Source organism: Macaca nemestrina, chromosome 10 (assembly GCF_043159975.1).
Source record: "Macaca nemestrina isolate mMacNem1 chromosome 10, mMacNem.hap1, whole genome shotgun sequence".
In the NCBI taxonomy this organism is placed as follows: domain Eukaryota; kingdom Metazoa; phylum Chordata; class Mammalia; order Primates; family Cercopithecidae; genus Macaca; species Macaca nemestrina.
Genome location: NC_092134.1, coordinates 76,022,053 through 76,047,335, shown reverse-complemented (window position 1 = coordinate 76,047,335; position 25,283 = coordinate 76,022,053). Strand labels below are relative to the sequence as shown.

At 43.2% G+C, this 25,283-nt stretch overlaps 1 protein-coding gene across 27 annotated transcripts in view; it reads right to left on the bottom strand.

Moving 5' to 3' along the window:
- The window catches only part of LOC105474113 (R3H domain containing 2), a 183,781-nt gene that overhangs the window by 126,528 nt on the left and 31,970 nt on the right, over window positions 1-25,283 (bottom strand). For 3 of the 27 annotated variants that reach the window (XM_071071565.1, XM_071071566.1, XM_071071567.1), the window contains exon 3: window positions 5,664-5,744. The exons of the other annotated variants lie outside the window; for them this stretch is intronic. The gene's annotated coding sequence lies outside the window, so the exon portion shown is untranslated. The remainder of the gene's footprint in view (window positions 1-5,663; window positions 5,745-25,283) is intronic. 27 annotated transcript variants of the gene reach the window in all.

Genomic DNA, 25,283 nt, shown 5'->3' with positions numbered 1-25,283 from the left:
GCTTGAACCCGGGAGGTGGAGGTTAAGGAGAGCCAAGATCACGCCACTGCACTCCAGCCTGGACAACAAGAGTGAAACTCCATCTCAAAAGAAAAATAAAATAAAATAAACCTCTTTCTTTGATAAATTACCCAGTCTCAGATATATGTTTATAGCAGTGTGAAGATGGACTAATACAGAGGGCAAGATAACTAAGAAGGGAGCAAAAGCACAAGGGAAAAATAGTTAAATTTAGTCTAGTTTGACTTGGTTGATACAGTTCAAAGAAACAGGCTAATGTCAGGACAACAGTCAGTGAGCAAAGATGATACAAGCTGCTGAGAAATATGGGATTTATGCAACTGAGAGCCACTGTTACAGGGAAATGAATGGAATGATAATAAATCACTGAGCAGTGATATGCCATTTTCTGGGCCAGTAGAACTAGAAAGCAGCAACAGAAGACTAAAATTTGTTCTGGTTCAAAATATAAAAATATTTCATCATTACTCCAAGAATGGGAACCAAATATATACCATTACTTTTTTTTTTTTTTTTTTTTTTTTTTGAGATGGAGTCTCGCTCTGTCGCCCAGGCTGGAGTGCAGTAGCGCGATCTCGGCTCACTGCAAGCTCCGCCTCCCGGGTTCATGCCATTCTCCTGCCTCAGCCTCCTGAGTAGCTGGGACTACAGGCCCCCGCCACCACGCCCGGCTAATTTTTTTTGTATTTTAGTAGAGACGGGGTTTCACCGTGATAGCCAGGATGCTCTCAATCTCCTGATCTCGTGATCCCCCCCGTCTCGGTCTCCCAAAGTGCTGGGATTACAGGCATGAGCCACCGCGCCCAGCCACCTTTTTTTTTGTTTTTTTTTTTAAAGATACACACACACAAACTCAGAGACAGCCAACAAAGTAAGGCAGGCAAACAAAGTTTTACCCTCTTCAGTGCCTAATTGATTAACCGCTACCCTTTTTCTGCCTACAGTAACATAAAAGGGTTAACTGTTTAAAGAAGTAAAGAACACCGAAGTAGCTGTGTATTCATATATCAAAAAGAAAAAAAGCAATGATATCAAGGGAGAGAAAAATATTTTCATGAAAGACGGGATGCAGAAAAAAACAGAATGAAAACAAAAGAGAAACATCAGTTCTGATGTCCTGCAAGACAGAAAAGGGAAGAAATATCATTCAAAATAACTGCCTTGCTCATAGGTTTTGTCGTTCTTCTTCCAAGCCTACAGTCTGTAACAAGATGAGAAGACAGACAATGAGAAGAAATACTCTCAAACAAAACAAGCCAATCCCCCACAACCCAAATCCCCAAAACAGAGAATTTCAAGGTATCTCCAAATATTCACGTCACATTTATAACTAAAATGAATCTTGATTTAACATTGTGCTTCTCATAGAGATTTCTCTTTCACCTTTCCTAAATGAGTAACATCAATGCAACAACTATAAAAACAAAAGGTAAACATAATTAGAAAAGCCAGTATAACATAATATCTTTGAGCATAGTCTAAGGGAAGAACATGGCATAGCTTCTCTCTGTCCCACTGCTGCTGAAACAAAATAACAGTAATCCAAAAGTCTGAATGCTTTTACAACATACCATAGATTGTCCTGTTTTTTTTCTTTTTTTTTTTTAATTTTGAGATGGAGTTTCACTCTTGTTGCCCAGACTGGAGTGCAATGGCGCGAACTCGGCTCACTATAACCTCCGCCTCCCGGGTTCAAGCGATTCTCCTGCCTCAGCCTCCCGAGTAGCTGGGATTACAGGTATGTACCACCACACCTAGCTAATTTTTATTTTTATTTATTTTTATTTTTTTTGAGACGGAGTCTCGCTCTGTCACCCAGGCTGGAGTGCTGTGGCCGGATCTAAGCTCACTGCAAGCTCCGCCTCCCGGGTTCACGCCATTCTCCTGCCTCAGCCTCCCGAGTAGCCGGGACTACAGGCGCCCGCCACCTCGCCCGGCTAGTTTTTTTTTTTTGTATTTTTAAGTAGAGATGGGGTTTCACCGTGTTAGCCAGGATGGTCTCGATCTCCTGACCTCGTGATCCGCCCGTCTCGGCCTCCCAAAGTGCTGGGATTACAGGCTTGAGCCACCGCGCCCGGCTGCTAATTTTTTATTTTTAGTGGAGATGAGGTTTATCCACATTGGTCAGGCTGGTCTCAAACTCCCAACCTCAGGTGATCCACCCGCCTTGGACTCTCAAAGTGCTGGGATTACAAGCGTGAGCCACTGCGCCCAGCCAATTGTGGCCTGTTCTTATACTATCTCAAAGCCTTCCCAGGATGGGCCAGTGGGATTTAACATGAACCAGATATGTCATCCAAGTTGAAGACAGACACGTGGGTCCTAATGAGCAGTGGTAAAAAAACATTACTGCTCCATTCAGCTCCCAACAATGATAAATAATTCAGGAAAAGAACTGCCGCAATACAGAGCACAGCAGCAGGATTTAAAAATAGAACACAGGCTAGAAAGCCTTGGGGCGGGGGTGTTGGGGGGAATCAGGAGTCATAGAGAAAATGGATTTCTGTCAACAAATTCCCAAGTTCTTTGCAATAAAGGGTGCTGCTGAAATTGTCACACAAACCAAATACCAAACTCTAATGTACTTTCTCAAAAACCAAGTATTTTTCAGGAATTTGGCAAATCTGATTAACAAGAGAGCTAATAAACAACGGTACTATTTGGAAAGAGCAGTTATGATAGAGAAAGCAAATCTAAATCACATAGGAAGTATATTTTTTAAAAAATAAGAAGGGATTAAAACTCGATTTTCCACACCACCAAATTATAGCTAATATCAATTTAGACTTTTCCTAATTATGCCTCTAGTACTGAGATAGCATTCAAGATTTTGCTATTCCTTTTTCCACCTCTAATAGATCCTACAACTCAACACACGCGAATGCAAGAGTCTCACCAATCAATAAAAAGGGTAGCTTGAAAACCAAACAAAATCCATGATTATGGTCTTCCCAGATTTAAATTAAACTCCAGCTCTGGCCAAGCATGGTGGCTTGTGCCTGTAATCCCAGCACTTTGGCGGGAGGCCAGCGTGGGAGGATCACTTGAGGCCAGGAGATTGCCCATAGCCTGGGCAATGTAGTGAGACTCCCATCTCTACAAAAAATTAGCCGGACATGGTGGCATGTGCCTGTAGTCCTAGCTACTTGGGAGGCTGAGGTGAGAGAATCACTTGAGCCAAGGAGTTTGAGGCTGCAGTAAGCTACGACTGTGCTGCTGCACTTCAACCTGGGTGACAAAGCAAGACTCTGTCTCTAAAAAAAGTAGTAAGAATAGAGGCTGGGTATGGTGGTTCACGCCTGTAATCCCAGCACTTTGGGAGGCTGAGGCGGGCAGATCACCTGAGGAGGGGAGTTTGAGACCAGCCTGAACAACATGAAGACATCCTGTCTCTACTAAAAATACAAACTTAGCCAGGTGTGGTGGCACATGCCTATTTGTAATCCCAGCTACTTGGAAGGCTAAGGCAGGAGAATCACTTGAACCCAGGAAGTGGAGGTTGCAGTGAGTCAAGATCATGCCATTGCACTCTAGCCTGGGCAACAAGAACAAAACTCCATCTCGGCCGGGCGCGGTGGCTCAAGCCTGTAATCCCAGCACTTTGGGAGGCCGAGACGGGCGGATCACGAGGTCAGGAGATCGAGACCATCCTGGCTAACACGGTGAAACCCCGTCTCAACTAAAAAAACAAAAAATTGCCGGGCGCGGTGGCTCAAGCCTGTAATCCCAGCACTTTGGGAGGCCGAGACGGGCGGATCACGAGGTCGGGAGATCGAGACCATCCTGGCTAACATGGTGAAACCCCGTCTCTACTAAAAAATACAAAAAAACTAGCCGGGCGAGGTGGCGGGCGCCTGTAGTCCCAGCTACTGGGGAGGCTGAGGCAGGAGAATGGCGTCAACCTGGGAGGCGGAGCTTGCAGTGAGCTGAGATCCGGCCACTGCACTCCAGCCTGGGCGGCAGAGCGAGACTCCGTCTCAAAAAAAAAAAAAAAAAAAAAAAAAAAAAAAAAAATTAGCCGGGCGAGGTGGCGGGCGCCTGTAGTCCCAGCTACACGGGAGGCTGAGGCAGGAGAATGGCGTAAACCCGGGAGGCGGAGCTTGCAGTGAGCTGAGATCCGGCCACTGCACTCCAGCCCGGGCGACAGAGCGAGACTCCGTCTCAACAACAACAACAAAAAAACTCCATCTCAAAAAAAAAAAAAAAAGACCAGACCAGATATAGTCCAAAGAAATAATACTCTGCATCCAAAACTGCATTTCTCTGCAGCCATTAAAATATACACCTCTCAAAAATTAAAAATAAATAAAAATATACACCTCTTTTCATATACACCTCAACTCATTTCAGACAACTGGAAATTTTAGGACAATATAAGATAATTTTTATGTCTAATCTCCCTGTAAAAGTATAATATAGAATATAAAACCATAATCTGATCCTTTTATACATTACTTTATCTTAAGTAAGCAAACAAATGGTACTGAAAAAAATTCTTGTTCAGTATAAACTGCAAACCAACATATAGATCAATATGCTCCTGCCTCACCTATTTTTAGAGGAAAAAAATGACTGTATCTCTTCATAGCTGTGCCATTCAACTTAAAGGGCACAAACACCAGAACAGAATGCACTTAGAAGCAGCAGCGTTTTTTCAATTCTTAAATTCTCTAGATTCTATGAGTAAATACTAAACTGTATCTTCAAAGGAGAAACAGGCTGGTTCTTTCAAAATATGGTCCACTTAAAGCACTTCTCCAGGTCAGATCAGCTGCTTTCTTTTTTCTTTTCTTTTTTTTTTTTTTTTGAGATGGAGTCTTCCTCGGTCGCCAGGCTGGAGTGCAGTGGCGCAATCTTGGCTCACTACCACCTCTGACTCCCTGGTTCAAGCGATTCTCCCACCTCAGCCTCCCGAGTAGCTGGGATTATAGGCACACACCACCACGCCCAGCTAATTTTTCTGTATTTTTAGTAGAGTCGGGGTTTCACCATGTTGGCCAGAATGGTCTCGATCTCCTGACCTTGTGATCCACCCACCTCGGCCTCCCAAAGTGCTAAGATTACAGGCGTGAGCCACCACGCCTGGCCATATCAGCTGCTTTCTATCCCCTCTCCACTAACCATACAGAGTAAGCCATCATCTCATTCTGTAAACCCAGGCTTTCTTACTATTAACAACAGACAGCATGGTCAAATGGGCCCAGTTTTGAGTTCTGGCACTCTTGGTCTTGGACCTATTCTGGGTCCTTCACTGAAGATAGAACCACTATGACCCTCCTCTGACTTGCCCATGCCCTCAGGGCAAGATGTCCATGGGACCAGAGGACATACCTACCTGAAGACCCTCACTCCACTACTCTCAGCTATGCTCCAGATCCCAGGTTTTCCTGCCTAAGCAGCCCCAAACCCAAATCAGGGCCTTCAGTGGATTTCTTCTCATCTCAAACTTTGTCCTTCCATGGACAATAACCTTCTGTTATACATGTTCCATTGTCTGAATGGCGGGCAAGGGACAAACAACGGGAAGGGTACAGATGGAGACTAGGCTTGTAGGATATCCCTGAACTATCCTATTCTGTCTCAGAAAAATAATTTCCCCTCAAAGTTCTAACAGTTTTTTTTTTTTTTTTTTTTTGATTTACCGGGTGAGGTGGCACATGCCTGTGGTCCCAGCTACTCAGGAAGCTGAGGCAGGAGGTTCACTTGAAGCCAGAAGTTCAAGGCTGTAGTGAAATAAAATTATTAGGTTCCTTTTACAAAAATCTTTATTTATAACTACTAAATATTTAGAAATATGGGGATGGGGGCAGTGGCTCACACCTATAATCCCAACACTTTGGGAGGCTGAGGCAGGCGGATCACCTGAGGTCAGGAGTTCGAGACCAGCCTAGCCAACACGACGAAGCCTCATCTCTACTAAAAAATACAAAAATTAGCCAGGCATGGTGGCAAGTGCCTGTAATCCCAGCTACTTGGGAGGCTGAGACAGAAGAATCACTTGAACTCAGGAGATGGATATTGCAATGAGCCGAGATGACGCCACTGCACTCCAGCCTGGGCAAAAGAATGAGACTCGGTCTCAGAAAAAAAAAAAAAAAAATTAAAAATATGGAATGTGGGCTTCCATTCATGCCGTTGCCCAGGGACTGAAGTTGTTAGTAAAACCATGCCCCAAAAAGTTAAACCAGTAACTAACAGAAATTCTTGAGTTTGCAAGCTAGTAGATAAGAAAAGAAACAACTTTCTGAAACACTGAAACTCCCTCTGCTTGTAAGATAACAAAACTGGCTGAAATCAGTTGCAACCAATATAGCCAACTAGAGTTCACACTGAAGGAGCTTCACATAGCCTGAACTGCCACCACATGCTTCATATTAACTCCTCCCAAATTTGAACATGGGACCCATGAGTCATGAAGAGAAAACTGGGTACTGCCAAGGACTTTCCAGACCTCCCCTTTCCTTCCACCAATCACCTAGTAATCTCAGAATCTACCTGCTAAACCTGTACAAATAAAATTACTGCACCAGGAGACAGATTTGAGCTTGACTCCTGTGAGTCAAACTGGCAACACAAGCTTTTCTTTTCTCAAAAACTCAGTGTCATAGTATTGTCTTATAGTGGGCAGCAAGCCCCTTTTGCTTGATAACATTAGGACCATGCCTACCTAGCACTATCACATACCAGTCTTTGTGATCCTAGATAAGTAATCACCTCTCTAAGCCTCTCTTTATCTCACCGTAAAATAAGCAAGCTGAAACCTTTTGGCTGGGTTCAGTGGCTCACACCTGTAATCCCAGACGTCTGGGAGGCCGAGGTGGGTAGATTGCTTGAGGTCAGGAGTTCGAGACCAGCCTGACCAACATGGTAAAACCCCATCTCCACTAAAAATACAAAAATTAGCCAGGTGTGGTGGTGCCTGCCTGTAATCCCAGCTACTCGGGAGGCTGAAGGGAGGCTGAAGCAAGAGAATCTCTTGAACCCAGGAGGTGGAGGTTGCAGTGAGCTGAGATCATGCCACTGCACTCCAGCCTGGCTAACAGAGCAAGACACTGTCTCAACAACAACAACAAAAAACACCTGTCATAGGTTATTAATGTGATTATATAATTTTCAAAGTAATTTTGCAGGGTGTCTGGCCCACAGCAAACATGTAACAAAAGAAAACTATTATTACATGCTCTGTCATCACTCTGTTTCCTATCATGGGCAAAAAGGGGACATGAAAGGACAAAAAAGTAGAGCCAATTTCAGATAAACTATAATTAAGAGAGCTGTCTGTGGGTCTCATTTTAAGGATTTGCTTTCATGGATTCCATGTTGGTCTGTCTGATGGTATTATTTTTCCTTTTTTTTCTTTTTTTGAGACAGAGTCTTGCTCTGTTGTCCAGGCTGGTATGCAATGGTGCACTCAAGACTCACTGCAGCCTTAACCCCAGGCTCAAGTGATCCTCCCATCTCAGCCTCCCTAGTAGCTGAGACTATAGGCATGTGCCACCACGACTGGCTAATATTTTTTGTATTTTGTAGAGACACGGTTTTGCCATGTTGCCCAGGCTGGTCTCAAACTCCTGGACTCAAGACATCTTTCTGCTTTGGCCTCCCAAAGTGCTGTGATTACAGGCCACTGCACCCAGCCTATTTTTCATTCTTCTCACTAAAGTGTAAGTTCTGATTCAGCAATTCGACCTCTGGGTATATATTCAAAAGAATGGAAAATAGGGTCTCAAAGAGATATTTGTACATCCATGTTCACAGCAGCATTATTCACAATAGCTACATGGTAGAAGCAAGTGTTTATCAACAAACGAATGGATAAGCAAAATGTGGTATATACATGCAACAGAATAATAGCCTTAAAAAGGAAATTCTGACATATGCTGCAACATGGATAACCTTGACGACATGCTAAAGCCAGTCACAAAACGGCAAATTCTGTATAATTCCACTTATATGAGGTAGTTAGAATATTCAAAATCATAGAAGAAAGTAGAATGATAGTTGCCAGCGCTGGGGGGAAGGGGGAGAGGAGGATGGAGAATTATTGTTTTATGAGTACAGAATTTCTCAGTTTTACAAAATGAAAATAATTATAGAGAAGGATTGGTGGTGATGGCTGCATGACATCATAAATGTATTTAATACCACTGAGCTGTTAAGAGGGTAAATTCTGTTAAGATGGTAAATTTTATGTTATGGTTAAGATGGCAAATTCTGTTATGTGGATTTTAACACAATAAAAAATTGGAAAATCAGACCAGACGCGGTGGCTCATGCCTGTAATCCCAGCACTTTCGGAGGCCGAGGCGGGCAGATCACCTGAGGTCAGAAGTTCGAGACCAGCCTGACCAACATGGACAAACCCCGTCTCTACTAAAAATACAAAATAAGCCTGGCGTGGTGACGCATGCCTGTAATCCCAGCTACTCAGGAGGCTGAGGCAGAATAATAGCTTGAACCCGGGAGGAGGAGGTTGTGGTGAGCCAAGATCGCACCATTGCACTCCACCAGCCTGGGCAACAAGAGCGAAAAATCTGTCTCAAAAAAAAAAAAAAAATTGGAAAATGAAAAAAAAGATAAACTCAATAAGGGCAGGGATTTTTTTCTGTTTCTTCACTGCTATATCCCTTACTCTCAGGTAATTCTGACACAATGAGTATTTGTTAAGTAAGCTATTGGCCACAAAAAGCAAATATGAAGTGTTTATCTAATATTCCAACATCAATATATAAGCCTATATATGTAATATATACAATATAATATGTAAGCAAGCTTGGCCTGACCAGAAAATAAATTATTTACATATGGCTACTTCACTTAGTGCTTCCTCTAACTTTAGGACAGTTTCCTTAAAAATAAAATTAATGAATATTAGAGTATATATTTAATATAAAGGTATTTCTGATCTCTTCAACTTATCTTCCTCACCTGTCTACATAGGCATACTAATAGTAACTCCATACATAATCTCACCAGAGAGAATTACTAGCATAATTCAATTAACTAAATTGTACTGAAGCTCTGGTTTTAAGCTCCAAATATAATAGGATGTAACAGAAAGAAGTCCAAAAAAGCAGGTAGGAAAACGAAAACTTTCTTCCTGTTTCTCTTGAGTCTTGAATAATTCAATCCTACTAACTCCTAAAAACTCAAAGCCAAGTCTATGAACTATATCCTATACACCATGACACTCTCAAAAACATATTGTGTTTTTCAAATTTCCTTAATCAATCCATTTTTATCTTTCTGATGAAAGTTCATTTCCCAACTAAAGGTTAAAATATTATAGAAGTAAGTGATTCAGAATCAAATCTATTCTGAAACAGATTTAAATGACACTAATATTACACAAAAGACCCTTGCAGGTAGACAGAATGATGGCTGGTAAAAGAGAATTCAGCTACACATGCTGCGAGGCCTAACTGCAAATTAAAGTGTGGCAACAAGGGGGCAGGTTGTAGATGTTCTTTCTGTGTTACACAAGTCCCCAAACTAGCCTGGGTACTTATTCAAAGACACAATAAGATTGCATCCTCCATACTGGTCTGATTCTGAAACTCATCTACAACAAAAGACATCATCTTAAAACTCTCGGTGACCTCAAAATGCTATGAACAAAATACAAATATGATATTCTTGGTCACTGACAAAATAAACCTCTAATAGCCCTAAATTCCACTTAGATGGATTAACACAAATCTTCCCTGAACAGAATTCAAAGCTTTCTTTTTTTTTTTTTTTTTTTTTTTTTTTTTGAGACGGAGTCTCGCTCTGTCGCCCAGGCTGGAGTGCAGTGGCCAGATCTCAGCTCACTGCAAGCTCCGCCTCCCAGGTTCCCGCCATTCTCCTGCCTCAGCCTCCCGAGTAGCTGGGACCACAGGCGCCACCACCTTGCCCGGCTAATTTTTTGTGTTTTTAGTAGAGACGGGGTTTCGCCGTGTTAGCCAGGATGGTCTCGATCTCCTGACCTTGTGATCCGCCCGTCTCGGCCTCCCAAAGTGCTGGGATAACAGGCTTGAGCCACCGCGCCCGGCCCAAAGCTTTCTTTAAAAAAAAAAAAAAAAGACACAAAAGCCAAAAAACGACGACATATCAAGACCAAAACTACAAAGCTATAAATGTCCTGAAATGCCTCAAGGTGTGTAATTACTGAAGCTAATTAGTATTCTCAAAATTAAATATCCACTGCAATGCTCAAGGAATTGGAGAGGTGGGCAGAATGAAAGAATGGGCAGGCCGGGCACAGTGGCCCACGCCTGTAATCCCAGCACTTTGGGAGGCAGAGGTGGGAGGATCACCTGAGGTTAGGCGTTTGAGACCAGCCTGGCTAACATGGTGAAACCCCATTTCTACTAAAAATACAAAAAATTAGTCGAGCATGGTGGCACACACCTGTAATCCCAGTTACTTGGGAGGCGGAGGCAGGAGAATCACTTGAACCCAGGAGGCAGAGGTTGCAGTGAGCTGAAATAGGGTCATTGCACTCCAACTTGGGTAAAACTCCCTCTCAAAGAAAAATTAACATAAAAATAAGAAAGAATGGGCAAATGCGGCCGGGCGTGGTGGCCCACGCCTGTAATCCCAGCACTTTGGGAGGCCGAAGCAGGTGGATCACGAGGTCAGGAGTTCAAGACCAGCCTGGCCAAGATGGTGAAACCCTGTCTCTACTAAAAAATACAAAAATTAGGCCGGGCGCGGTGGCTCAAGCCTGTAATCCCAGCACTTTGGGAGGCCGAGACGGGCGGATCACGAGGTCAGGAGATCGAGACCATCCTGGCTAACATGGTGAAACCCCATCTCTACTAAAAAATACAAAAATTAGGCCGGGCGCGGTGGCTCAAGCCTGTAATCCCAGCACTTTGGGAGGCCGAGACGGGCGGATCACGAGGTCAGGAGATCGAGACCATCCTGGCTAACATGGTGAAACCCCATCTCTACTAAAAAATACAAAAAAAAAAAAAAAACTAGCTGGGCGAGGTGGTGGGCGTCTTTGGTCCCAGCTACTCGGGAGGCTGAGGCAGAAGAATGGCGTAAACCCAGGAGGCGGAGCTTGCAGTGAGCTGAGATCCGGCCACTGCACTCCAGCCTGGGCGACAGAGCAAGACTCCATCTCAAAAAAAAAGAAAAAAAAATACAAAAATTAGCTGGGCATGGTGGCGCGCATCTGTAATCCCAGTTACTCGGGAGGCTGAGGCAGGAGAATCTCTTGAATCCAGAAGGCGGAGGTTGCAGTGAGCCGAGATTGCACCACTGCACTCCAGCCTGGGCAACAGAGCAAGACTCCGTCTCAAAAAAAAAGAAAAAAAGAATGGGCAAATGAATCCCATCAAAAAGATAAAATTCAGATGTATCTCTCTAATAAAGAAAATAGCGTTCTAGAATTAAACAATATAACTTACTGAGAGAAGAAAAATGGTATCGACTTCATAAATCACAACTAAAATGTGAAATGTCTTATTGATGTTATTCACAGGAAAGTGAGAATTAGGTGGGCAAGAGGCTGAGAATTGCAATTTAATGTACACACATATATATATAGAGAGAGAAAAAGACAGAGAGAGAGAGAGAGAGAGAGAGAGACAGACAGATAGAGAGGCACACAGGGTCTTGCTCTGAGGCCCAGGCTGGAGTGTAGTGGTATAATCATGAATCACTGCAGCCTCAACATCTCAGACGCAAGCAATCCTCCCATCAGCCCCCTGAGTAGCTAAGACTATACACATGCACCACCATGCCTGGCTAATTTTTTTTTTTTTTTTTTTTTTTACTTTTGTAGAGATGGGGTCTCCCTATGTTGCCCAGGCTGGTCTCTCTAACTCCTGGATTCAAGTGATCCTCCCAACTCAACCTTCCAAAGTGCTGGGACTACAGGTATGAGCCACTGCATCCAGACCTTTTTTTTTCTTTTTGGAGGCAGGGTCTCTATTGTTCAGGCTAGAGTGCAATGACACAATCGTAGCTCATTGCAGCCTCAACCTCCTAGGCTCAAGCGATCCTCCTACCTCAGTCTCCCAAATACCTGGGGCTATAAGCACACACCAACACATCTGGCTTTTTTTTTTTTTTTTTTTTTTTTTTTTTTTTTTTGGTAAAGTTTCACTATGTTGTCCAGGCTGGTCTCAGACTCCTGGCTTCAAGTAATTCTCCTGCCTCAGCCTCCTGAGCACCCGGAATCACAGGCATGCACCACCATGCCCAGCTAATTTTTGTATTTTTAGTAGAGACAGGGTTTTACCATGTTGGCCAGGCTGGTCTCAAACTCCTGACCTCAAGTAATCTGCCTGCCTCAGCCTCTCAAACTGCTGGGATGACAGGCGTGAGCCACCACACCCGGCCTACAAAAAAAAAAGGGCCGAGCACAGTGGCTCACACCTGTAATCCCAGCACTGTGGGAGGCTGAGGCGGGCAGATCACGAGGTCAGGAGATCGACCATCCTGGCTAACATGGTGAAACCCCATCTCTACTAAAAACATAAAAAATTAGCTGGGCGTGGTGGCAGGCACCTGTAGTCCCCGCTACTCAGGAGGCTGAGGCAGAAAAATGGCTTGAACCTGGGAGGCGGAGCTTGCAGTGAGCCGAGATCACGCCACTGCACTCCAGCCTGGGCAACAGAACAAGACTCCATCTCAAAAATTAAATAAATAAATAATAATTTTTTAACAATATAAAATTATTTTTATTTATTTATTTATTTTTGAGACGGAGTTTCATTCTTGTTGCCCAGTCTGGAGTGCAATGGCGCAATCTCGCCTGACTGCAACCTCTCACTGCAACCTTTGCCTCCCGAGTTTAAGCAATTATCATGCCTCAGCCTCCGAATAGCTGGGATTACAGGCATGCGCCACAGGACCCAGCTAATTTTTGTATTTTTAGTAAAGACGGGGTTTCACCATGGTGGCCAGGCTAGTCTTGAACTCCTGACCTCAGGTGATCCACCTGCCTTGGCCTCCCAAAGTTCTGGGATTATAGACGTGAGCCACAGCGCCCAGCCAAAAAAAAATTTATTAGCCGAATGTGGTGGTGCATGCCTGTAGTCCCAGCTACTTGGAAGGCTGAGGTGAGAGGATCGCTTGAGCCAAGGAGGTCAAGGCTGCAGTGAGCTGTGGTCACGCCGCTGCACTCCAACCTGGAGCGAGACCCTATCTAAATAAAGGTTAGCTATTATTTTGTGTTATTATTAAGTCTTCTTTAAACTAATACATTGGGATCACAATTTGTAAAATCTGGAAGAATTAATAACAACATGACCGGCCAGGTGAGGTGGCTAACGCCTATAATCCCAACACTTTGGGAGGCCGAGGCAGGTGGATCACCTGAGGTCAGGAGTTCAAGACCAGCCTGGCCAACATGGTGAAACCCCGTCTCTACAAAAATAAAAAAATAAAAAAAAATTGGCTGGGCATGATGGTGGGTGCCTGTAATCCCAGCTACTCAGGAAGCTAAGGCAGGAGAATCGCTTGAACCCAGGAAGCGGAGGTTGCGTGAGCCGAGATCACACCACTACACTCCAGCCTGGGTGACAGAGCGAGACTCCATCTCAAAAACAAACAAAATAACAATAATAATAATAATAATATATGTTTTACAGCTCCTCCTAAACTGAGGGTCCTGCTTGCTTAGAATGAACAGAATAAGAAGGTCCAGAGGGATATCAGATTTTAAGGACCTCAATATGCACATTTGTTCAGGGAGTAAATATTAGATGCAATCTAATATTCCTATTCCAAAGAAATAAAATTCCCTGACAAACAAGTAAAAACTGTATCATGTTAAGGGCTAGCTCAAGCTGCTCACAAGGTAAGCCATGGAGGGAGCAGGTATCTAAATCAGACCATTGAAAAGGCTTCAGAAGGAAGGAATATTTAAGCCTGATTCTCCAGGATAAGTAATATTTAGCCAAATAGAAAAGTAGGGAAACAAACCTATGTTCCTTGAGATTATTTTAGAGGTTTAGAGAGATCAATCATCCTCTCAGTTTCCTCATCTATAAAACAGAATAATAAGAGTACTTCTTTTGGAAGGTTATAGAAAAAAATAACGTATGTAAAGTACATAGAACAGTGCAAACTCAACACTGTTAATACAGATGTACAGGTCACCATGATGTTTCTCAGAGCTGCAAGTATTGCATAAAGAAAGCTATAACATAAAGGTACTCATGGAGAAATGAATGGCTTGAGAAGAATCTAGAGAGGTTAGTAGAAACAGGATTATAAAAAGTCTTACATACTAATAAAGCTGTATGAAATTCATAAAGGACTTTTGGAAAGGAGTTACATCATCAGATTTCTATTTTAGAAAGATTACTTTTGCTACAATGTGAATGGCTTAGAAAAAAAAAAAACGGAGACAAGAACACTAGACAGAAAAAAATGTGAAAGTACTCTGGCCCATGCCAGGCGTGGTGGCTCACGCCTGTAATGCCAGCACTTTGGGAGGCCGAGGCGGGTGGATCACGAGGTCAGGAGTTCAAGACCAGCCTAGCCAAAGCGGTGAAACCCCGTCTCTACTAAAAATACTAAAATTAGCTGGATCTGGTGGCAGGCGCCTGTAATTCCAGCTACTCGGGAGGCTGAGGCAGAGAACTGCTTGATCCCAGGAGGTGGAGGTTGCAGTGAGCCAAGATCGTGAGATTGCACCACTACACTGTAGCCTGGGCAATAAGTGAGACTCCATCTCAAACAAAAAAAAAAAAAAACAAGAATAAGAAAAGTACTCTGCCTGTAGAATGAGTAGAATGAGGGGACTCTGACTTAAGATACACTGAGGACATAAATACTTTAAGACTTTTTTTTTTTTTTTGAGACGGAGTCTTGCTCTATCGCCCAGGCTGGAGTGCAGTGGCGCAATCTCAGCTCACTGCAAGCTCTGCCTCCTGGGTTCATGCAATTCTCCTGCCTCAGACTCTCGACTAGCTGGAACTACAGGCGCCTGCCACCATGCCTGGCTAATTTTTTGTATTTTTAGTAGAGACGGGGTTTCACCATGTTAGCCAGGATGGTCTCGATCTCCTGACCTCGTGATTCATCTGTCTTGGCCTCCCAAAGTGCTGGGATTACAGATGTGAGCCACCACGCCTGGCCTAACTTGAAGACTTTTATCTGGATGTGGTGGCATACACCTGTGGTCCCAGCTGGTCGGGAGGTTGAGGTGGGAGGACCACTTGATCCTGAAAGGTCGAGGATGCAGTGAGCCCTGCACTCCAGCCTAGGCAACACAGCAAGATCCTATCTCCAAAAAAAAAAAAAAAAGACTTAGTAACATATGAGATGTGTGTGATGACTGGGAGAGAAGACATCTAAGAAGACACCTGGGGGACTAGACAGAAAAGCAGCTCTCAAAGTGTGGCCTGGAACCCCTGTGAATCCCCAAGACTTTCATGGAACCTACATGATCAAAACCATTTTCAGGGTAGTAGTAAAACCCTGTTTGCCTTTTTCACTGTCATGCTCTCATGGGTATATGGTAGCATTTTCCAGAAGATATATGAAATGGAATATTGTAACTAATTTGAATGAAAATACAGTTATGAGAATCCAGCTGTCTTCTATTAGTACCATCATTAAAAATAATTACAAAAATGAAAAAAATGCTACATTTCTCACCAAATTTTGTTGCTGCTGTTTTGTAAAAAATTATTTTTCATAAAAATTTACTTTCATGTTAACATGCAATGGGTTTACTGTCACTTTCAGTAAATTTATACTTTTTTAAGTAGATATTTTAAATTTTTTCAGTTTTAACTTCTAATAATTAATATTTAATGTTACAACTCACAAAGACAAAAGCTCTCTGGATACTTCAGTCATTTTTGAGAGTGTTAAGGGGCTCTGATACCAAAAAGTTTGAGAACCACTAAGTGGGTAATATTTCTACTCACTGAAATAGGAATACTGAAGAAGAAACAGTTTGGAAAGAGAAAGTCCTGTTTCATACATAATAAATATGTTATGCCCATGGGCAGACAAATTAAAGTGTGCAATGGGTAGTTATACCAGTAGAACTGGAAATCTAGAACACCAAACTGAGAGTAGTTGAAACCTTGGATTTTAAACAGGGTCACAGAGGGAGAATACACAGTGAGAACAGTGGCATAGTAACCAAAGAAAAGGCTAGAAGAGAAGCAGAGGCCTCAAGACACACCAATTTTTTTTTTTTCTTAAGCAAAGTCTCGCTCTTGTCCCCCAGGCTGGAGTGCAATGGCGCGATACCAGCTTACTGCAACTCTGCCTCCTGGGTTCAGGTGATTCTCTTGCCTCAGCCTCCCGAGTAACTGGGATTACAGGCGTCTGCCACCGAAAATTTTTTATATTTTTAGTAGAGATGGGGTTTCACCATGTTGGCCAGGCTGACCTCTAATTCATTATCTCAGGTGATTTGCCCACCTCAGCCTCCCAAAGTGCCAGGATTACAGGCGTGAGCCACCGCACCTGGCCAAGACACACCAATATTTAAAGGGATAAAGAAAAGGAATATTTTGAGTGGCAACTATCTGAGGCCAGTGTCATGCAGGTAATAAAAAGAATTTACCAAGACAGCTGTAGGTAAAGAAAGGCATATTTATTTATTAGAGAAAGTAGGAAAGTATGTTGGAAGGAAGCAAAGGACAAGTCAGCAAGAGAAGAACTGGCAGCCAGGAGACACAAAGGCTTGCTGGGGATTCTGTAAGATGGTGCTTGTGCTATGTGCTGAAGAGGGTTAATGATAACACCTTGTGCAGTACTGACAATGCCAAGGCTGCAGTAAGCTAACTTGCATTTTTCTATCAGCTGAGGGTCTGGTGATAGCTGGGTGCAGGAAGATTATGAGTTATTTGTGCAGGAGGGCTATGTGTCCTGGACCACGAAGGCAGACTTACAGTTTATCTGCTTTCTCTTTTTGTTTTCCGTTGGTCCCGCCAGCCTGACTCCTTTTCCCGAATTAGGACTCCACATGGAAGAGGCTTCCATATGGAGGGGGAAAAAGTTATAAAAATGATAAATAAAATAAAAAATCTAAGAGGACATCACAAGCTATAAATTAAAGAAAAAAAGATGGTCAGGGCTCTGAACAAAAGAAAAAACAGCAAAAACCGAATCCATAACGAGTAGTGGCAGGAGAAATAGGATGAAAAAATGAAATCCAGCATTAACTCCAAAATCTCATTTTCACCAAATATTTCAATCCTTTTTCATATAATACTTTTTTCTTATCAGGGTTACTAATAAACAACAGAATGGTTTTGGGCTCATCTCCTTTGCCTTCTTGGTTTACCCTCCAGAGGAAATGCAAACAAGAAAGAAAATAACCAAAAGGATAGAGATGGAAAGAAAAGGAAAGATCCCCTGAAATGTTAGGAGGGAATTGACTGATGCAGTGACTCAATGAAGAGACATTCGTTCATGCAACAAATAACCACTGAGTAACCACTTGCAAGGCACCATGATAGGCAATGTTGAAAACAGCTGACTAATATACAAAGCTATACCCAGATTCATCAGCAGAAGCAGCACACTGGAAATACAAATAAAACTCTACTGGTAAGACTAGCACAGAGGCAGCTCTATTCCAAAGGTGGTTCTAGGATATGACTCCAAGAGCTCAAAGTCATCTAATTACTGAAAAGTGGCCTAATTCCAGAAAATAACTGCAAAGGAATATTTCAAATGTTTGATAGCCTGTGGCAATACCATGTCTTGCTGATAAGCACACCGTGGAATACACAGATAAATCTTTAAGAAATCTTAGTATATACACTACATTGTCAAACTCTGATCTAAGCTCTAAAACAAATAATAAAGCTCAGAGGAGAATTACCTAGCTAGATGCACTTAGGTTGGAAAGGCTGCTTTAATTGGTCAACCTACCCTTTAAATGTAGAAGCTGTGATTTTATAAACATGACCATATTTTTTAACAAAGAATAAAAAGATTAGAATAGAAAAAAAGCATATGATAACACCCAGAATTCAGCATTATATCCAAAAAGAACCCTGAACAAGAAAGGATATATTATCATGCACAAGCTGTCACTAAAATATTTTCACACCATCATCTTGTGCTATGGTAGCTGACCTACTTCTAGCTCTAAGCCTGTATCTGATTGATTTGCAATTTTCTGGAATTATGTGGGCTTCAAGAGACACTGAACAACATCAGAAGTATCTTTTTTGTCTGAGCTCTATTTGGCTGCCATTCCCTTTTTAAGAACTCGAGAAAGAAAGGAATTATTGGATAGTAGTCAGTAACAATAGGTGTAATAATGCTAATGAAAACTTTACAGGTTGCAGGAGGGGATTCCACTTCTGGCTAACAGAGTAACAAGAATCAGAATACCTTCCTAGGAGAAATAACTAAAAAAAAAAAAAGACAAAATATATAAGTTACTGGGCATCAGGCAGTGAAGGATAGTGATTCCTGGGAGATGGGAAACAAACCAGGTAAGTCCTGTGATTATCCAGGCTTAATCCCTAAACAGTGTTTCCAAGGAATTTAACAGGGAAGGAGAGTCTAGGGGGAACAAGGGCAGAGTCCAGTATGCTCCCTGAGTGAAGAAAATAGGACTAAGGCCAAATGCAGTGGCTCACATCTGAAATCCCAGCACTTTGGGAGGCTGAGACAGGAAGACCACTACAACTCAGGAGTTCGAGACCAGCTTGGCAACACAGTGAGACCCCATCTTTACAAAAAATAAAACAATTAGCCAAGCAAGGAGGAATGTACCAGTGGTCCCAGCACTTTGGGAGGCTGAGGCAAGAGGATCACTTGAGCCCAGGAGTTCGAGTTGCAGTGAGCCATGATCGCACTGCTGCATTCCAGCCTTGATGACAGAATGAAATCTGTCTAAAAAAAAAAAAGAAATAAAGAAATATGTAATTACCAGGCTGGGTGAGGTGGCTCATGCCTGCAATCCCAGCACTTTGGGAGGCGAGGCGGGTGGATCACCTGAGGTCAGTTTGAGACCAGCCTGGCCAACATGGTGAAACCCCGTCTCTACTAAAAATACAGAAAATTAGCCAGGTAGGGTAGTGGTCGCCTGTGATCCCAGCTACTCAGGAGCCTAAGGCAGGAGAATCACTTGAACCCGGAAGGCAGAGGATGCAGTGAGCCTAGATCGTGCCACTGCACTCCAGCCTGGGCAACAAGAATAAAACTCAGTCTCAAAAAAAAAAAAAAAAAAAAGAAAAAAGAAAAAAAAGAAAAGAAATATGTAATTACCATATCCCCAGCAATTAGACTCTTAAGCATTTATCACAAATAAAAACTAATAATTATACAAAAATCTGTACATGAATATTCATAGTAGCTTTATAGGCAATAGACAAAAATTGGAACCAACACAGAAGTCCTTCAACAGTTGAATGATTAAGCAAACGCATACAGCTACACCATGGAACACTACTCAGCAATCAAAAGGAACAAATTATTGATATATGTAACAACTTTGATGAATCTCCAGAGAATTAAGCTAAATGGGGCAGGGGTTGGGGTAAGCCAATCTCAAAAAGAAGAAAAGCCAACTGTATATACTGTAGGATTCTATCTATGTAATATTTTTGAAATAACCATATTATAGAGATGGAGAACATATTAGTGGTTTCCAGGGAATGGGGTAGAGGGAAGAAGGTGTAGTTATAAAAGGGCAACAAGAAAGATCCTTGAAGGGATGGAACTGTTCTGCATCTTCACAGTGATGGTGGATACACAAACTCACACATTATTTTTTTTTTTTTTTTTTTTTGAGACGGAGTCTCGCTCTGTCGCCCAGGCTGGAGTGCAGTGGCGCGATCTCGGCTCACTGCAAGCTCCACCTCCCGGGTTCACGCCATTCTCCTGCCTCAGCCTCCCGAGTAGCTGGGACTACAGGCGCCCACAACCGCGCCCGGCTAATTTTTTTTGTATTTTTAGTAGAGACGGGGTTTCACCGTGGTCTCGATCTCCTGACCTTGTGATCCGCCCGCCTCGGCCTCCCAAAGTGCTGGGATTACAAGCGTGAGCCACCGCGCCTGGCAAACTCACACATTATGAAATTCAAAGACTGGCATACACAAATACAAGTACATGTAAAACTGGACAAATGTGAATAAACTCTGTAAATTTTACCAATGGCTACCTCCTAACTTTAATATTCTACTATAGTTATGTGATGTTACCAATGGAAGACACTGAGTAAAAGGATATCATAGGATATTGCTATACTCTTTTTACAACTTCCTATAAATCTATACGTTTCACAATGAAAAGTTAAAATGACTGACTGATAAATGATACAAATTATAGCATTTATAAAGACACTTGGAAAGTTATTACAACTATATTCCACATGTGCAAAGAGCTATAGTAAAAACTAAGCAGCCAGGACTGGTGGCTCACGCCTGTAATCCCAACACTGTTGGAGGCCAAGGCGGGTGGAATACCTGAGGTCAGGAGTTTGAGACCAGCCTGGCCAACACGGCGAAATCCTGTCTCTACTAAAAATACAAAAAATTAGCCAGGTGTGGTGGTGGGCACCTGTAATCCCAGCAACTTGGGAGGCCGAGGCAGGAGAATCGCGTGAACCCAGGAGGTGGAGGTTGCAGTGAGCTGAGATCGAGCCACTGCACTCCAGCCTGGGCAAAAAGCACAAAACTGTCCAAAAAAAAAAAAAAAAAAAAAGTGAGCATGTCAGGCAGAAGTAAAAACAAAAACAAAAACTTTGAATTGTTTGAGATTAAAAATATACTATATGGGACTAACAACAGATTAGAAATTGCAGAAGAAAAAATCAGGGGAAAAAAATTTGAGCCGGGCGCGGTGGCTCACGCCTGTAATCCCAGCACTTTGGGAGGCCGAGGCGGGCGGATCACAAGGTCAGGAGATCGAGACCACGGTGAAACCCCGTCTCTACTAAAAATACAAAAAATTAGCCGGCGCGGTTGTGGGCGCCTGTAGTCCCAGCTACTTGGGAGGCTGAAGCAGGAGAATGGCGTGAACCCGGGAGGCAGAGCTTGCAGTGAGCCGAGATCGCGCCACTGCACTCCAGCCTGGGCGACAGAGCGAGACTCCGTCTCAAAAAAAAAAAAAAAAAAAAAAATTTGAGAACACAGCAATAGAACTACCCAAAACAGAAACAGGAAAAAATAAATACTGAAATAAAATGCATAGCTGGGCACTGCAGCTCATAGCCATAATCCCACCACTTTGGGAGGCCGAGGTGGGAAGACTGCTTGAGCCCAGGAGTCGCAGGCCAGTTTGGACAATAAAGCAAGACTCCAACTCTACAAAAATGTTTTTTTTATTTTAATAAATTATCCTGGTATACGTGTAGTCTCAGCTATTTGAGAGGCTGAGGTGGGAGGACTGCTTCAGCCCAGAAGGTTGAGGCTGCAGTGAGCTGGGATCCTGTCACTGCATTCCAGCCTGGGCGACAGAGGGAGATTTCATCTCAAAAAAAAAAAAAAAAAAGGCCTACCTAATACATCTGTCAATGCATTTTTCAAGGAAGAGAAAGTGAAAAAAAAATTAAAGAAATAATAATTTAAAAGTTTCCAAACTGGAGTATAACTATAAACACACAGATCTAAGAAGCGCAATGAACCACACCAAGGCATATCATTACCAGAATATATATACACACACACACACATACACACACACACACACACATATATTTTTTTTTTGAGACAGGGTCTTGCTCTGTCTCCCCAGGCTGGAGTGTAGTGATACGATCTTGGCTCACTGTAACCTCCACCTCCCAGGTTCAACTGATTCTCATACCTCAGCCTCCCTAGTAGCTGGGACCACAGGCACACACCACCACGCCTGGCTAACCTTTTTATTTTTAGTAGAGAGAGGGTTTTGCCATGTTGGCCAGGCCAGTCTCGAACTCCTGGCCTCAAGTAATCCACCCACCTCGGCCTCTCAAAGTGCTGGGATTACAGGAGTGAGCCACCATGCCTGGCTCTTTTATTTTATCTTTTTAAGAGATGACGTCTCGCTGTGTTGCCCAGGCTGGAGCTCAATGGCTATTCACAGGCATGAACATTGTGTTCTACAGCCTCAAACTCCTATGCTCAAGTGATCCTCCTACCTCAGGCCTCCCAAGTAGCTGAGACTACAGGCTTCATGAACCACCACACCCAGCTAAGGGAAAATCTTAAAAGCAGCCAGAGCAAAAGGATACATGTAACAGTGGTCTCCAACCTTTTTGGCACCAGGGACTAGTTTTGTGGAAGACAAATTTTCCATGGACAGTAAGGCGACGGTTTCAGGATGAAACTGTTCTACCTCAGATCATCAGGCATTAGATTTGCCTAAGGACTGCAACCTAGATCCCTCACATGCATAGTTCACAATAGGGTTCACACTCCTCTGAGACTAATGCCACCGCTGATCTGACAGGAGGCTGAGTTCAGGGGGTAAGGTTCACTCGCCTCCCGCTCACCTCTTGGACCAGTACTGGTCTATGGCCCAGGGACTGGGGAACCCTGACATATAGAAGAACAAAAATAAAGATGACAACAGAATCCTCTCTCTCTTTTTTTTGAGATGGAGTTTCGCTCTTGTTGCCCAGGCTGGAGTGCAATGATGCAATCTCGGCTCACCACAACTTCCAACTCACTGGAAGCTATTCAAGCCCAAAGACAATGAAGTAGCTCAAAAAACTAACACCAAGTGTTAGCTCATGTCTATAATCCCAACACTTTGGAAGCCCAGCAGTTCAAGTCTATAGTACACTTTTTTTTTTTTTTTTTTGAGCTGGAGTCTCACTCTGTCACCCAGGCTGGAGTGCAGTGGTACGATCTCGGCTCACTGCAAGCTCCGGCTCCCGGGTTCACACCCTTCTCCTGCCTCAGCCTCCTGAGTAGCTGGGACTACAGGCACCCGCCAACACACCCGGCTAATTTTTTGTATTTTTAGTAGAGACAGGGTTTCATCGTGTTAGCCAGGATGGTCTCGATCTCCTGACCTCGTGACCTGCCCGCCTCAGCCTCCCAAAGTGCTGGGATTATAGGTGTGAGCCACCATGCCTGGCCTTTTTTTTTCAGACTGAGTCTTGCTCTGTCGCCCAGGCTGGAGTGCAATGGTGCTCTCTCGGCTCACTACAACCTCCGCCTCCCAGGTTCAAACAATTCTCCTGCCTCACCCTCCCCAGTAGCTGAGATTACAGACACCCACCAACATGCCTGGCTAATTTTTGAATTTCTGGTAGAAATGGGGTTTTGCCATATTGGCCAGACTGGTCTCAAACTCCTGACCTCAGGTAATCTACCTGCCTTGGCCTCCCAAAGTGCTGGGATTATAGGCATAAGCCAGGACGCCCAACCTATAGTACACTTGAACTTATAATGCCTGTGAATAGCTACTGTACTCCAGCCTGGGCAACACAGCAAGACCTCATCTCTAACAAAATAAAATAAAACAAAACAACATAAAGATCATCCAGTTTGGGGAACAAAAAGAAAAAAGAATGAAGAAAAATGAACAAAGTCTGAGAGACCTTTGGGACACCATCAAGCACACTAACAAATACATACTAGGAGTCCTATGAGAGGAGAAAAAGGGGCAAGAATAATATTTAGCAAAATAATGGCCAAAAGCTCAAATTTGATGAAAATCATTATTTATACATCCAGGAAGCTCAATAAATTCCAACCAGGAAAAACTCAGAAATCTACACCTAGACACACAATCAAACTGTTAAAAAACAAAGACAAAGAGAATCTTGAAAGCAGCAAAAGTGTCTTATCACACAAGAGATCCTTAAGATAACACATATTTTTCATCAGAAACCATGGAAGCTAAGAGAATGTGAACCAAGCATTCCCAAAATCCAGCAAAACTATCCTTCAAAAACAAAGGAGAAAAAGATATTCCCAGATAAAGAGACAGACATAATTCATCACCAGCAGACCTACTCTACAAGAAATGGCTCTACTCTAGGCTGGGTGTGGTGGCTCTGTAATCCCAACACTTTGGGAGGCCAGTGTGGGCTCCTGAGGTCAGGAGTTTGAGACCAGCCTGGCCAACATGGAAAAATCCCATCTCTACTAAAAATACAAAAAATCAGCCGGGCGCGGTGGCTCACGCCTGTAATCCCAGCACTTTGGGAGGCCGAGGCGGGCGGATCACAAGATCAAGAGATCGAGACCATCCTAGCTAACAAGGTGAAACCCCGTCTCTACTAAAAAATACAAAAAAAAACTAGCCTGGCGAGGTGGTGGGCGCCTGTAGTCCCAGCTACTCGGGAGGCTGAGGCAGGAGAATGGCGTGAACCCGGGAGGCGGTGCTTGCAGTGAGCTGAGATCGCGCCACTGCACTCCAGCCTGGGCAACAAGTGAGACTCTGTCTCAAAAAAAAAAAAAAAATCACTTGAATCTGGGAGGCGGAGGTTAAAGTGAGCTGAGATCACGCCACTATACTCCAGCCTGGGTGACAGAGCAAGAGCCTGTCTCAAAAAAAGAAAAGAAAAGAAAAGAAATGGCATAGCATGCGCAGTGGTGGCTCATGCCTGTAATCCCAGCACTTTGGGTCGCTGAGGTGGGCGGATCACTCGAGTTCAGGAGTTCTAGACCACCCTGGCCAACGTGGTGAAACCCCATCTCTACTGAAAATACAAAAATTAGCCAGGCATGGTGGCATGCACTTGTAGTCCCAGCTACTTGGGAAGCCGAGGCAGGAGAATCACTTGAACCCAGGAGGCGGAGGTTGCAGTGAGTGAACTGAGAAAGCGCATGCATACTTTTAATATGTGCAGTTTACTGTATGTCAACTATACTTCAATAAAGGTCTTTTTTTAAAAAGACAGAGAAAGAAAAATAGGACAAATGTATTAAGGCTGGCCACTCAATAACTGATATGATACTACTGCAATTAATGTAATCTGTATATAAGCATTTAAATGCACCAAGAAAGGTCCTATAAGAAACTCTAATAAGGCTTCTTAAAGGTGAAAATACCTGTGAACAGTATCTCAAGCAGAAAGAAATCAAGAGATTTCTGTTATCTATATTAATCACCTCTTAAGAAAGAATTCCCTAGTTATACATATTTATCTTATATGGATATTCATGCAAATACATTTTAACTATTTCAAAATGTTTTATCTACTTTATAAAAAATTATAAGGCTGGACGCGGTGGCTCACGCCTATAATCCCAGCACTTTGGGAGGCCGAGGCAGGTGGATCACAAGGTCAGGAGTTCGAGACTAGCCTGGCCAACATGGTGAAACCCCGTCTCTACTAAAAATACAAAAAAAATTAGCTGGGCACGGTGGCAGGCGCCTGTAATCCCAGCTACTAG